The sequence below is a fragment of the Adiantum capillus-veneris genome, chromosome 13 (assembly GCF_014529385.1).
Source record: "Adiantum capillus-veneris isolate H3 chromosome 13, ASM1452938v2, whole genome shotgun sequence".
NCBI lineage: Eukaryota > Viridiplantae > Streptophyta > Polypodiopsida > Polypodiales > Pteridaceae > Adiantum > Adiantum capillus-veneris.
In genome coordinates this window covers 154,056,883-154,070,059 of record NC_140943.1, presented here as the reverse complement: position 1 = coordinate 154,070,059, position 13,177 = coordinate 154,056,883, and the positions used below count along the sequence as shown (strand labels likewise).

Here is a 13,177-nt window from a genome sequence, read left to right as displayed (position 1 = left end):
ACCCGTTCATCGGCATTGAGCCTTTGACTCTCATATGATATGGCATGCCCTTATTGAAGCAAGATTGCTCCAAGGCAATCACCACAAGCATCACATTGGACCTCAAATGGCTTTGGAGAGACCCAAAAACATAAGGATTGGTTGGGAGGTAAGCTTCTCTTTGAGCTTGTCGAAAGAAATTTGTTCTTTAGCAGTCCATGAGTACTTAACATTCTTCTTTGTTAAGTCATGTAATGGTCTTGCTATTTGAGAGAATTTTGCTATGAAGCGTCTATAGTATGCACACATACCGATAAAGCTTCTTAGCTCATGTAGATTCCTTGGATTAGGCCATGCGTTTTATTACCTCTAACTTAGATGGATCCATACAGATACCATCCTGAGAGATAATATGACCTAAGTATTGGATCTCTTGAAGGAAGAATTCACTCTTCTTTTGATCGATAAAAAGCTTGTTTTTCCCTCAAGGCTTGAATATCACCTAGAGATGTTGCTTGTGCTCCTCCATGGACTTGGAGTAGATGATGATATCATCAAAGATTACTCTAGTGAACTTGCAGTAGGGTCTAGATATTTTCTCCATCAAATGATTGAACGTGGCTGGAGCATTTGTCAAACCAAAAGGCATGAAAAGATATTCATAAAGACCAAACATTGTACAGAACACGGTCTTTATTCCTAACACTTAGCTTTGTTAAAACAATAGCATAATTTAGAGACTCTTTGACAAGAATCATGTACAAGGAAACTGAGATTTTCATTAATTTATCAAAAACATGTGAATTTACAAGTGGTATAGTACGATCGGACTCATTAGCATATATATACATGCTCTTTTCTTTGTAGGTGAAGTAGATTCTCCTTTCAGGGAACTTCATTGTACAGAACACGGTCTTTATTCCTAACACTTAGCTTTGTTAAAACAATAGCATAATTTAGAGACTCTTTGACAAGAATCATGTACAAGGAAACTGAGATTTTCATTAATTTATCAAAAACATGTGAATTTACAAGTGGTATAGTACGATCGGACTCATTAGCATCTATATACATGCTCTTTTCTTTGTAGGTGAAGTAGATTCTCCTTTCAGGGAACTTCATGTTGGCAGCCATGCGGTTGAACCACGGTACCCCTAGGATAACATCCTCATGTTGGAGAGGAGAGATAAAAAGGTCTTCTTTGCCGACGTAGCTTTGGACATGGAGCCTCAGCTTCCCAATCAAGAGAGTAATGGAGGCTTGTTTTCCCTTGAAAGCTCCATGAGCGAATATCTCATATCCCAAAAGCTTGATGCCCAATTTAGTGGCCAACTCCGTTGATATGAAGTTGTGAGTAGAGCCAGGGTCAAATAGAATGAAGGAATCATGCTCCCTTACCTTTCCCCAAGCATAGGAGAGAGGTGATCCTTTGCAATGAGAATCCTTTTTTGGAGCTTCGATTGTGGAAGCTCTAGATCTCATTGTGGGCATTTCTTTTGGGGCAAGAATGATAGCCATGTCCTTGCTTCCCACACTTAAAACATTTGTGGTCCTTACAAAAATCTTCTAGCTCTTCAAGAAAGAGTTTATTTTTACCTTTGTAAACTCCCTTCTCCTTGGACAGAGTGTTGTTGTTGTTGGAATTTCCTTTGGAAGAGTTTTGGGCATAGTTCGTCCCCTTTGCATCATATCGATCTTTATTTTCTATGGGCTTGACATTCCTTTTAGCCCCTTTTTGAAAATTTATGTGTGAAGCAACCATAGTGTGGTGCATTACTCAACAATAGAACCACGCCGTTGAGAGTTGACATACTTGGCCATTTCTTCAAGTAATCCCGCACAGAATAAGTTGCTTTTGTTGGGTGACGTCTATCTTTTGAAAGATGGTAGCCTTGAGATGTAAATCCCAAATCTTGTCCACATATTTGAGGATAGACTCGTTGGAGAGAACCTTAACACTAGAATGGTAACAGGACACTTTTATGTCCTTGGACACTTTTGTGTCCTATTAAGTGACCATTTTGCTTGAATTATTTGAAGAGTATGAAAATGAATTTCTAGGTGCTATATATCCACAAAGTTGCCTTATGAGCTGAAAAAAACTTAGCATTTTTTTTTTACTATCGATCTCACCATTAACCTTACTCTTGCACAACATTTCTGAACCTAAACTGTGTGAAAAAACGGGTCCTGTTTTTGGCTTTTTTTCAATTTTTGGAAACTATACCACTTTAAACTTCATGTTTGTGAGGTTTAGATGGCTAGAGGTTAGGCCTTCATAGTTCTCAACATGTTTTGATGCTTGTAGGGAGAGCTAAGTGTTAAAATTGAAAGTTATGACCAATTTACAAGAATTGCATAATCTTGTTTTTTGGCCAAAATTAGCACTTTTATGATTTTTTTGGTGGATTTCTTGTGTAAGTGTAATGTATAACATAAAGCTAATCTTCCTTGAGTTTTGGGGGACCTAATATGCTATATAGCATAGTATATGATGATGGTTGAGTTTTTTGATTGCTGATACATTTTAGAGTAGCAAGTATAACTTTCTCAATATTGCTAGTTTCTTAGGCCAATTGTGTGTATTTTGTAGGTAGTAACCATATCTAATCATAGACTACAAACTTGGCTAGATATTGAGTAGTTTCTATGGGTTTCTAGAGGTCATAATGCTAAACCCAGTTTTTTCATGTTTGCTGTATTTAGCACTTTATCATTGCCCCCAAGGTTCCAATTGTAAGATATCCATTATCCTTTTGACATCCTCCATGGCTCCTTTTGAATCCAGAGGCCCAAAGGGAACTAAGAAAACATGTATATAGTATCGAGCGTGACTATAGAAACTTTGATGATAGGTCCGCAGAATGGCAAAAATGCAACTTTTTTGTACCTATTTTTTTTGCCCCAAAAAAATAAGTCAGGTAAAAGCAACCATATGTTTTGGTCACCAACCCATTGAAGTTAACGGGGCATTTTATCTCATGTCCTACAAAAATCTCCACTCTTATTTATATGCAATCAACCGTAAGAAATTGCTGTTTTGGGCAAAATGCACTGGTCCATCAACTTTGGAGGCTTGTAGTGACCAAGGGATGAGAAAAATTACAAGTTTCTCAATTTTTCCATATGTAGTAGTTACTGAACTATAAGCTCATGAAAGGATTTTTCAAAATGAGTGGATCTACTATGGTTTTGGAATTTTTTCCCAAAACCCTGAAAGGACACTTTTATGTCCTGTTAGGTTACCATTCTAGTGTTAAGACTTCGCCATTTGGTAAGCACTTTGTCCTTTGCATCGCTTGCAAGGAATTGCTTCATGATGAAAACTCTACGAGTTTTCCGTGTCTTTGGGGCCTCGCCATTGCCACAAAGACTAGCCCACCATTGATGAGCAGATTTCTGGAAGTGTATAGCTAGATGGTGTACCTTGGAGGACTTTGTGAAGCCCTCGTCTCCAAAGGCCGCGTTGAATTGTTGATTGAAGGCCAATACCTTGTCGGTAGCACCAAAGGTGCCATCATAGGTGAGAAAAGAGATATTCTTTCCTCCCTCTTTGAATTTCTTGAGCTTTTGTGACCTTTGCCATGTAGGGTAGGATTTGCGATGTCCTCTCCTCTTGTATTCTCTAGGAGAATAGTTGTTGCTTTCATTGGAAGAGGAGAAAGGTGAAGAAGAACGAGAAGAGGGTGACCTCTTTCTTGCCTTTTTCTTCCTTTGTTTCCTCTCTTTCCTTTTGGAGTGACGTAGAGAAGGACTATGGGTGGGGCGTTTTCTCTTGAGAGAAGTTGGGATCGTCTAGACCGCCATCTTTGTGGAGCCACATCTTCAAAGAAACTTAGTGATTCTCTTCTTTCTCATTCTTTGGATTCCTCCTCTCTCATGGGAGAGAGTTTTCTTATGGGAGTCTTATCAAGAGGCCTCCTAAGCTCTCTCTCCTCTTGGAGAGGAAGGGAAATCCCATAAGCGCGAAGTTGTTGAGTAAATTCATCTTGCAAAGCAAGGTTTCCCATAGCTTGTTGCGACCTAGTAACAAGATAATTAACAAACATGGGGGCATCATCATTAGCACATTCATGTGCAAAATCAAAGTTGTCAATAATCATTCTACTCTCTTGATTATTGTCAACCATGCTAATTAAATTTATGTATAAATTATTTCTGCTTTGGTACCCTTAAAAACGTTAGTCGCTGCTCTTCTTTACCTTTGAAAATTGGTTCTCAAGAAGCCACACCCGTGCTTTCGACACTATTGATTGCAAAGACTAGTGGACAGGGTCTAACATTGCCCGGTTGATTATGGTTCCTGTTGAGCTTGCTAGTAACTCAATAATGGTTAAGCCAAAGGCAAGCCCCGAGAGACTCCATTATTAAGACTATAGTTCCCAGTGTGTCTCCAACTAAGTCCTTTTCAACCAAGATAAAAGATATGTGTCCCACTTACCCTATTGCAATGAACAGGTCCAAACTTTCATGGACAACTTAAGGACCTCTCTTCTTAAGTAAGAAAAGAGAAACCAATAGCATTGATACCAATGTAATGGAAATAGCCTATGAACTTTGAGGATAGCGGAATAAAGAGAATTAGAGTGAGAATTTTCATGAGACTACTTTGAGAACATAGACGGTGAACTTAATTAGCGGTAGCAACATAACCATTAGACTTAATTAACTTGGCATGAACAATACTTTCTCAAGAGAGATAATTAGAGAGCATGACAATAGTTGAGGACCAGATTTATTTGGAGCCGAAGATCCCCCCTCCAATAGGCTTTTGTATTATAGATTCTCCCATAAAGAGAGACTTGGTACAATACAATCTTTGTGTTCATTGTGACCTAGGTGATGCAATGAAGATGAAAAGCTTCATGCATCACGAGCATAACATAAAATTTGTAAAAGCATTAACCATCCCCGGCCTCAGTCCCAAGGCCTCAAACACCTTCGTGGGTGGAGAGAGCTAGCGGGGAATGGGGGTAGGGAAGAGGAAGAAGAACTACCATAGAGAAAGAGATAGTTCCTCACTTATCATCACTCTTCTTTCATAGTATAGCATAATATCATAATAATGATGATGAATAAGATGGAAAGCTTAAGCATTGGAGCATGGCTCTTGGTTGGATTTGCATTCCATAGCCAAGAGTGTTGGTGTAGGCTCTCAACTTCTCAACAAGCTCGGAGAAGGAGATGGAGCTCTTGCACTTTGCACTTCACACAATGAGTGTGTGTGTGTGTGTGTGTGTGGGGGGGGGGGGGGGGGGGGGGGGGGGGGGGGAGAGTATACCCTACAAGCAAGCCCCTAGCTTCCTTGGTCGAACCCTCATTGTAGCTCAAGCTTCAAATTGATTGGACCCCTACAAGCTTAGCCAATCACATGCAGAGTGCATATCAAGCAACCATGCTAGCCTGAGGACAAGTGTCCCCCTTTCCCCTTTGACAGAGAGGACTTGACAAATGCATACACAATTAGTTTGATCAGGTAAATTATTGTTGGACCCCTTGAGAGGCCAACCAATAGGCTTTAGGCACACCATGAGGGCAACATGGAGAGGATGACCTAGACCGTGTCTGCACTATCCATGAAGAGTCACAATGAGGCTTTGATATTGGGGGAGAACCTGGGAATGAAATCGATGTGCCTCGATGCTACGAACAGCTTATGAATCAAGGGATTCTCAACGTTCGAACCATTCAAGGAGAAGACGTGCAAAGAGAGCGGAACAATGGACTCAATCGCATGGATCTCATCAAGGTAGGAAACATATTGAGGATAGTGAGGGCAACATACAAAGTCATCGATCAACGAGGCATGAATCAATAAGGAAACCTCAAGAAGACACAATGACTAAGACTGATGATAATGAGGATTGAAAAGATGATACAGATCATGATTGTAAAAGAAAATCCAAAGATAGGAAGCCAGCTCACAAAACCAAAACTAGTCACCATTAACATTCTACTGACCTGAAAATCTCATTTTTAGTCTTCAAATGGGGAAAGGAAGACGATCCAACCGTAGATATCCAAGCTTTCAAATAGTATACCGAGCTAAAGGATATCGATGAGGATGAATGGGGAGACTATTTTCCTCAAACATTGAAGGAGGCAGCCAAAAAGTGGTACTCCAATTATTCAGTCACTCTGCTTAGATCATACAATAAGTTAACCAAAGTATTTTGCATAGAGTATTATGATAAAAGAGGAGATGAATACATAATGTGCTAGCTGGATAAGATAAAGCAAGGCAAGTTGTCAGTCATAAGTTATGTAGAGAAGATTAAGAAGTTGACAAGATAACTACAGGAACCTCCATCAAAGAAGAGGATGAGAGGTTGATTCCTTAATGGCTTTAAAAGTAAGAAGTTAAGAGAACAAGAGGTTCCATCCCTCACAAAGGAATTCAACGACCTAGTTCAAAGAGCGCTTGAACTAGAACAACAAGCTAAAAAGGAAAAGAGCCATAAGAAGAGGGATTCTATTGTTAGTGAGACATTGACTAAAGGTCGGATTCCAATACAAATTCCAGCTTATCTGAGAGTGGGTTAGATGAAAAAGGAAAAGGCAAGAAGAAGGGGTTGTGGATAAGAAAGCTAGAAGAAATGTCAAAACAAATTGTTGAAATGGCTAAGACAAGGTTGTCAGTAAAAAAGGTGGAGATCTTGTGTTCAAAATGCAAATGGAGAGACCATAGATCTTATGAATGCTCACAATGCACGTATTGCAAGGCTTATGGGCATGTATGAAATAACTATGGAATTAGGATTCACCATTTTAAGAAGGAAAAGGACTTCTTAATGATTACATTGACGAATCTTGAAGCGATGAAAGTAGATGGGACAAGTGGCTCAAAAGAAAATGAGACCAGCACAAGTACCATTAAGAAAAATATGAACCCTCTAGGGGACCTTTAAGATTAAAGTTAATTAGAGGCCAGCCAATGAGAAGAGGGTGGTGGACACACTCTATGCCCTCAAAAAAGTAGGGGGACAAGGTAGTCTTACACTTCTTAATGGCCTCTTACCTAGTGAGAAGGTGGGGGGTGGGCCACCTGGAACCTCCAACTTCACTCCTTTCTTATCTGGTTTTGAAAAAATCCTAAAATTTTAATTTTTTTCAAAATTAATCTTATCTTCTTAAAACCCCACTAAACCTATATTATGGTCAAAAAAGCATTTTTTTACCTCCAACATTCAAAACGTGCACCCAAAACCCCTAGAATTCAATTTTTTCAAAAACTTTTGAAACTTCATTTTTTACTATCCAAAGCCCCTCCAAAACTATTCCTCGGTCAAAAAGTGTTTTTCTCTCTCTAGAACGTCTTTTCCAACCCCTCCTTGGTTGCAACCGTCACACACCCTCTACTCCAATACTCTCTCTCTACACCATCTCCATCGCTGCAACAAGGAATCTCCTCTCTCCACCCCTTCCACCTCCCATTGCCACACCAAGCAACGGATATCCACCTTCTCCTATCTTGATTGCCACAACACTCCTCTCCCCCTCTGTGACTACCACCTCTCATTGGCACACCAAGAAAATTCATTCACTTTCTCCCACCTACATTGTAGCAACAAGCAAGGTCCTCCTCCTCCTCCTAATTTTCTTTGTTCACCCATGGCTAGGTCTACTCCGCAAAGGCGGCCAAAGGATGAGGTCACAGCACTTGCATGCCACAACACAGGAGGTATAGATGATGAGTAGGTGCCACAAGAGTTCACCAAAGGTGATTGGGTATACATGCAACCATCTGCTATTGGCCCTCATCGTGTGCGAAATTGTGAAAACTTGGATCATCATTGGAAAGGAAAGCTCCTTGGCTTCAAGAATTGCAAAGACAAGGGGACTGTAGCCATTGTGGAACATGTTTTCTCAATGTCAAGCATGCAATTGCAACAACCAACTCGATTTCCAACATATTGGAAGTACATGTTTTGAGAATACAAAGCTAGGTGTGAAATCACAGTGGAATGTTTTTATGGATTCATACTTAAAATTTGCCATGCATTTATAGTCATATTTCCATCCACATTGGTGGAGGAGAAGCCACTACATAGCCTCTTCGGCACATTCAGTGCTATACATGCAAATATTGGAGTAACAATTTTTGCACAACTTTGCCCAATTAAACTGGTTCAAAGATTCTATTCTCACTCCTATATTGTGCCTACTTCTACACAAGGGTTTGGAAAGCTTGACCCATCAAAGTATCATCCTTATTAAGTATGGAGTAGCCACATCCAGATTTATGGTCTGTAGCATCTTTCAAGCAAAAAATGATAATAGATGTTCAAAACTCCTTGAAATATTCTAAAGCTTCTAAGTCGGTGGGCTTGAGTCTGTGTTTGCCTATTCATTGTTTCGTGCATATGTTTAGAGAGTTTGGATTTGTGGAGACTACCGCAATGCTTGTATGTAAAGATGTGCATTATGGGGATTTAGAGAGGCTTTTAGACGAGGAGTGGGGTTTTGTGGAGGGCATGCACAATGGGGATAGGTATTGTTGTAAGGTTGGAGCTTCAGGTATTGGGATGCGCTATTTAAAACCCCGCACCTCCTTGTACATACTATGATCGTTGGATGTGCAAGCTTGGAGTGTGGACTCCCTTACAAAGTGTAAATGGCGCTATTGCAAGCTTTGACATTGCAATGAGGATGCCCAACGAGGCTTTGGAGACTGTTCAAGTGAACAAGCATTGGGCTCTCAATAATGTGCGAGAGCATTTGGCTATTATGGGTTTTGAGGACCTTCCACAAGTGCAATTTCGTTTACAAGGTCACAAGGTGAGAATCCTTTCACCACATTTTCACTCCATCATAGTTTGATGATCATTGGCTACTTATTGCAATGAATGTACATAGATTGGGAAGAGAATGGAAGAAAAATTGAAGGTCCACGAGGATTGGGGCATGGATGGAACTATGATATCACTCTTGGAACTCTTGCAGTTTTGGAAACAATCCCCTATGTAATCAATATGATTTGCTTTGGCAAATTTAAGACTTTGAATATGATTTTTCACTCTACAATAGCCATCTTGCAACTTGTTTTAGAACCATCTTTAGCTATTATTGAAATCGAACCATCACATTGAGATGAAAGTTCATTTTTTGTGAAAGTGCCTTTTTTTTTGTGGAAAAGTGTCTTCTTTAAAAAAGAGACCATTATAAAAGGGGGGCTTCATAACTCATTCAAACTTTCACTTTCGCAACCCTTGAGCTTCTCCACTCTCTGTCTGCACCCCGGGCTAGATATGGACGCCTCCACAGTCTCTGCATCTGCACCCACATCCACCCTTTTGTCACGCTGCACCCTCTTCCTTGAGGACACCAACTACAAGGGGAAGTTAGACCTCCACACCTTCTTTACTCGTCTCCCTGACCTTGATGCCACAATTGCCCTCCACATGGACGCATTTGCCAAGATTTCAGCGTTCATGGAGGGACACATCATAAAATATTCCGTATCTATCTCCCCACATGCACGAATCTGGGTGCCTCGCAATCTCTTGTGTTACGTACACAAAGGGGATCACCCATTCTCCAAGCGGTTGAGACGGTTCCAAGAAATTACCACCGATGCAAGCCATTTTTTGGACCAGCAAGCCCCAGGGGTGCCAATGATCAAGAAGCGCAAGTTGGGGGTGGAGTACCTTTCTTGGCTGGCAACATTCATCTTCTTTGTGAGTGAGGAACCTGATTTCGAGGAGCTTCTCCTACCACACCTTCAGGATGGGTCCTTTATCAAGGACGCCAAGGAGTAGGAGGGTGTCCCCATGAACCTTGCAGCTGAAGGCCAGGCACTTTGGCTCGAGTATCTCAGGGGGGCTTGAGGAAGTGGTTGAGAAATCCATCATTGTTGCGGGCACTAGTGACTAGTGGATGTGCCACTGATGGATGAGGCTATCCTAGAGGTAGAAATCAGTCGCTTCTCCTTGGTGATAGTGGATGGGGATGAATTGTTCTATGCATGGATGAGTGCTTGAGCATTCTATGCACTAGTGCCCATTTTCCCTTAGACAATGTGCCATATGCCCTTGAAAGCAAGCTCTTACCACTTGGGGACTCTGTTACTGACACTATTGCAATTGTGTGTGCAAAGGTCCTAGCAGTAGAGCAGTTGCACGTGGTGGAGGAATAATTATAGGCCACATAAGCCAAGGTTGTGGCCGCTAGGACTCCTACTCCACAGCAGAACCCCCCCTTTGATGATCCAAAGATCGTAGATGCAATCAAATCAAGTGTCAACTTGGGTGGAAAGGGCAACAGGGAGGAGGACGTCAATAAGCAAGAGGTAAACTCTATCCTAATTTCCATGTTGTTTTTTCTACCCTTCATTGTCTTTTTCTTAGACTCATTTATGACAAGAAGTCCTGGAGGTTGATGACTCTGTAGCAAGGACGGGTGGCAGGCAGGACGGTCTTTGGACCTCAGTCTTCCCATGCACATTACATAGGACAACTCCCCCCTGGCGATGTTGCCATTGTACATAATGAATTTACTTCCCAAGTCCATTTCATGACATGGTCATTGAAAGCTCTGAGAAAGGTTTTGTGTTTGTGCACCATTGCTCAAATTGCACATCTTGTGTTCCTAGTGTGTAGATCCCTTGTATGCATAGCATTTGGCACCGGTTTCCATGGCAAAGTGCTTACCCAGATAGGGATACATGCTTTCGTTGGCTCAACTGACCCTCAGGCGGCGATAGCGCACTCCCTCTTGGCTGAGGAGTTGCCTTACGTGCAAGAGAGGCGCCAGGAAATGGCAAATAAAATTATGAGCTCCTCAAATGTATGATGTAAATTCAACTTTTTAAAAGTAATAAAATATATTTTGAGTTGCCTCTCTATCTTGTACGTTCTTTTCAATTGTGATCTCTCAATCTTGTAAATATTACTGAAATTGGTGATGTGTTTCAATAAGTGGTGTCCTTTTTGCTTAAAGCAACAACTCAATATAAGAAAGAAGTGGAATTTATACTGTCATGTTGCATAAACATATGCTTTCACTAAATATTAACATTTTTTGGTATCTTGGAGGGCATACAAGGCCAAAAAATTCAAAAAAGGAGGTGGCCACAAGGGTGCACAGATGGCCCAGACAGAAGTCCTGGATGGTTCATCTCCGCGCCCTTGTGGCCACCCCCTTTTTGGCATTTTTTGCACTCCAGGACCCTAGAAATGGTGAGATAAATATTTTAGCAATATGTATCTCATTTGGTCGAATGACCAACAAATTATCCACGTAGAGAACCACAATGAGAAGTACATCACCCTCACGCTTTACATACAATGTGCTTTCTGTCGGACTATTACGAAAGCCTCGTTTGACCAAATGAGTGTCAGCCTTCTCATACCAAGCACGAGGATATTTCTTCAACCCATACAAAGCTTTGTTACATTTGCACACTTTATCCTCTTGTCCTTTCTTAAACCACGAGGCTGCGTGACATAAACTTCCTCAAATACGTCACCATTCAAGAAAGCAGTAACAATGTCTAATTGATGTACATCCCAACCAAAATGAGATGCCAATGCACACAAAAAATGCACAGTAGTCATACGACAAGTCGGAGCAAAAGTCTCTTCATAATCTATGCCTTTTTGTTGCGCAAAACCCTTTGCAACAATTCGAATCTTATAGCGATCAATCTCACCATCTGGCTTGCGCTTAAACTTGTAAACCCACTTTGTACCAATGGCCTTTTTGACAGGAGGCAAAACACATAAATTCCATGTGTCATTTTCTATAAGTGCATCATATTTGGATTGCATGGCAACCATCCAATCTTTTGAATTTTCTGCTTCATCAAAAGAAAGAGGCTCCTCAACATCATGTAAGCTAGACACAACCAAGCATAACAATCTGATGCATAAGATGCATGCCAAGAGCCTAAATGAGTGTGACTATACAAAGGTGCATCTAATTTGCTGTCATGCAATGTATGCACCAGGCATTTTGGCCTACCTCTAGCGTGCTCATTTTCAGTCCTTTTCTCATCAAGTACATCTGCATCAGTAATAGGTTGATCTGTACATTTAATGTATGCACCAGGCATTTTGGCCTACGTCTAGCCTACTCATTTTTTGTCCTTTCCTCATCAAGTGCATCATGTACCTGCATCAATAATAGGCTGATTTGTACATTTGCCTCATTGGAATTTACATTCAAACTTCCACCACTGAAAAGAGGCAACAAAGTGTCATAAAGTTCCTGTGAACTTACATTATTGTCTCTAGTACATGACAGCAAGGGGTGAACAAAATCTTCCACAAACACAACATCCTGTGAAACCAGAATACGCTTTGTTTGTGGATGATACAACCTATAACCTTTTCTTTTAGCACTATAATCAATAAAAATACATTTGACAGCCTATCATCCAATTTTTTGCGTTGTAATTGTGGCACCAAAGCATATGGCAAGAAAAATCTCAGAAGGAAAAGGCATCATCTGGCCTCGACGAGTCCATAATCAGTGCAGTGAAAATTCTAGTAAATGAAACACGGCAAGTGAGATTAGACTTAGCCAAAGCTAGAGCCACTAGTCTGATGAAGGATCAACCAAAGGATTCATTGCATAGCCAACTAGCCATTAGGAGAAAGTTGGACTCGCTTTTGGGCCTTTCAGTTCTAGAGAGAAACTGGTGCTCGACCAATGAGGAAGATGCTAACATTTTGAAGCCAAGCTCTACTAGAAAAAAGGGAGAAAATATTATTTTTGTTCATCAAATTGCACAATTTCACGCTTAAAAGGCATAAATGCCATAAGTCGTACTAACTATGTACCGACGAATTTCAGAACTTTCATTGAAGACTCTATCTAGTATCTATGTTCCTGCCCAAATATGACTTTGAGTAGCTCTACTCCCTCTCAAACGTCTTCCCTTTTTCATATGTGCGCTAACTTTTCTGTGTATTCTAGTGCACACCATGACTACTTCTCCAAGGCCTAGCACTACCATTGACTCTGTTAGCATTTTTTAAAGTTATACTACAGATGATCAAGCATGGATACCATCTCGAATAAATATTGGAAGTTGGGTACTACTGCAAACTAGGAGGAGGAACAGAAGGCAACGCAATGATTTTGTGGAGGCTTTCAAGGGACAAGTTAAAGAGTTTAAAGTGTGTGCACAAAGCAAGTGGGTGAAAGAGGTCCTCATACAACATGCTTTCTAGCATGTAGACTTAAGGTTGCCAAC

The 13,177-nt window shown here is 40.8% G+C and overlaps 1 pseudogene; it reads left to right on the top strand.

The window, feature by feature from the left end:
* Positions 1–5,619: 5,619 nt before the first annotated feature.
* Positions 5,620–8,946, top strand: LOC147445122 (uncharacterized; annotated as a pseudogene).
* The last annotated feature ends 4,231 nt before the right edge of the window (positions 8,947–13,177 follow it).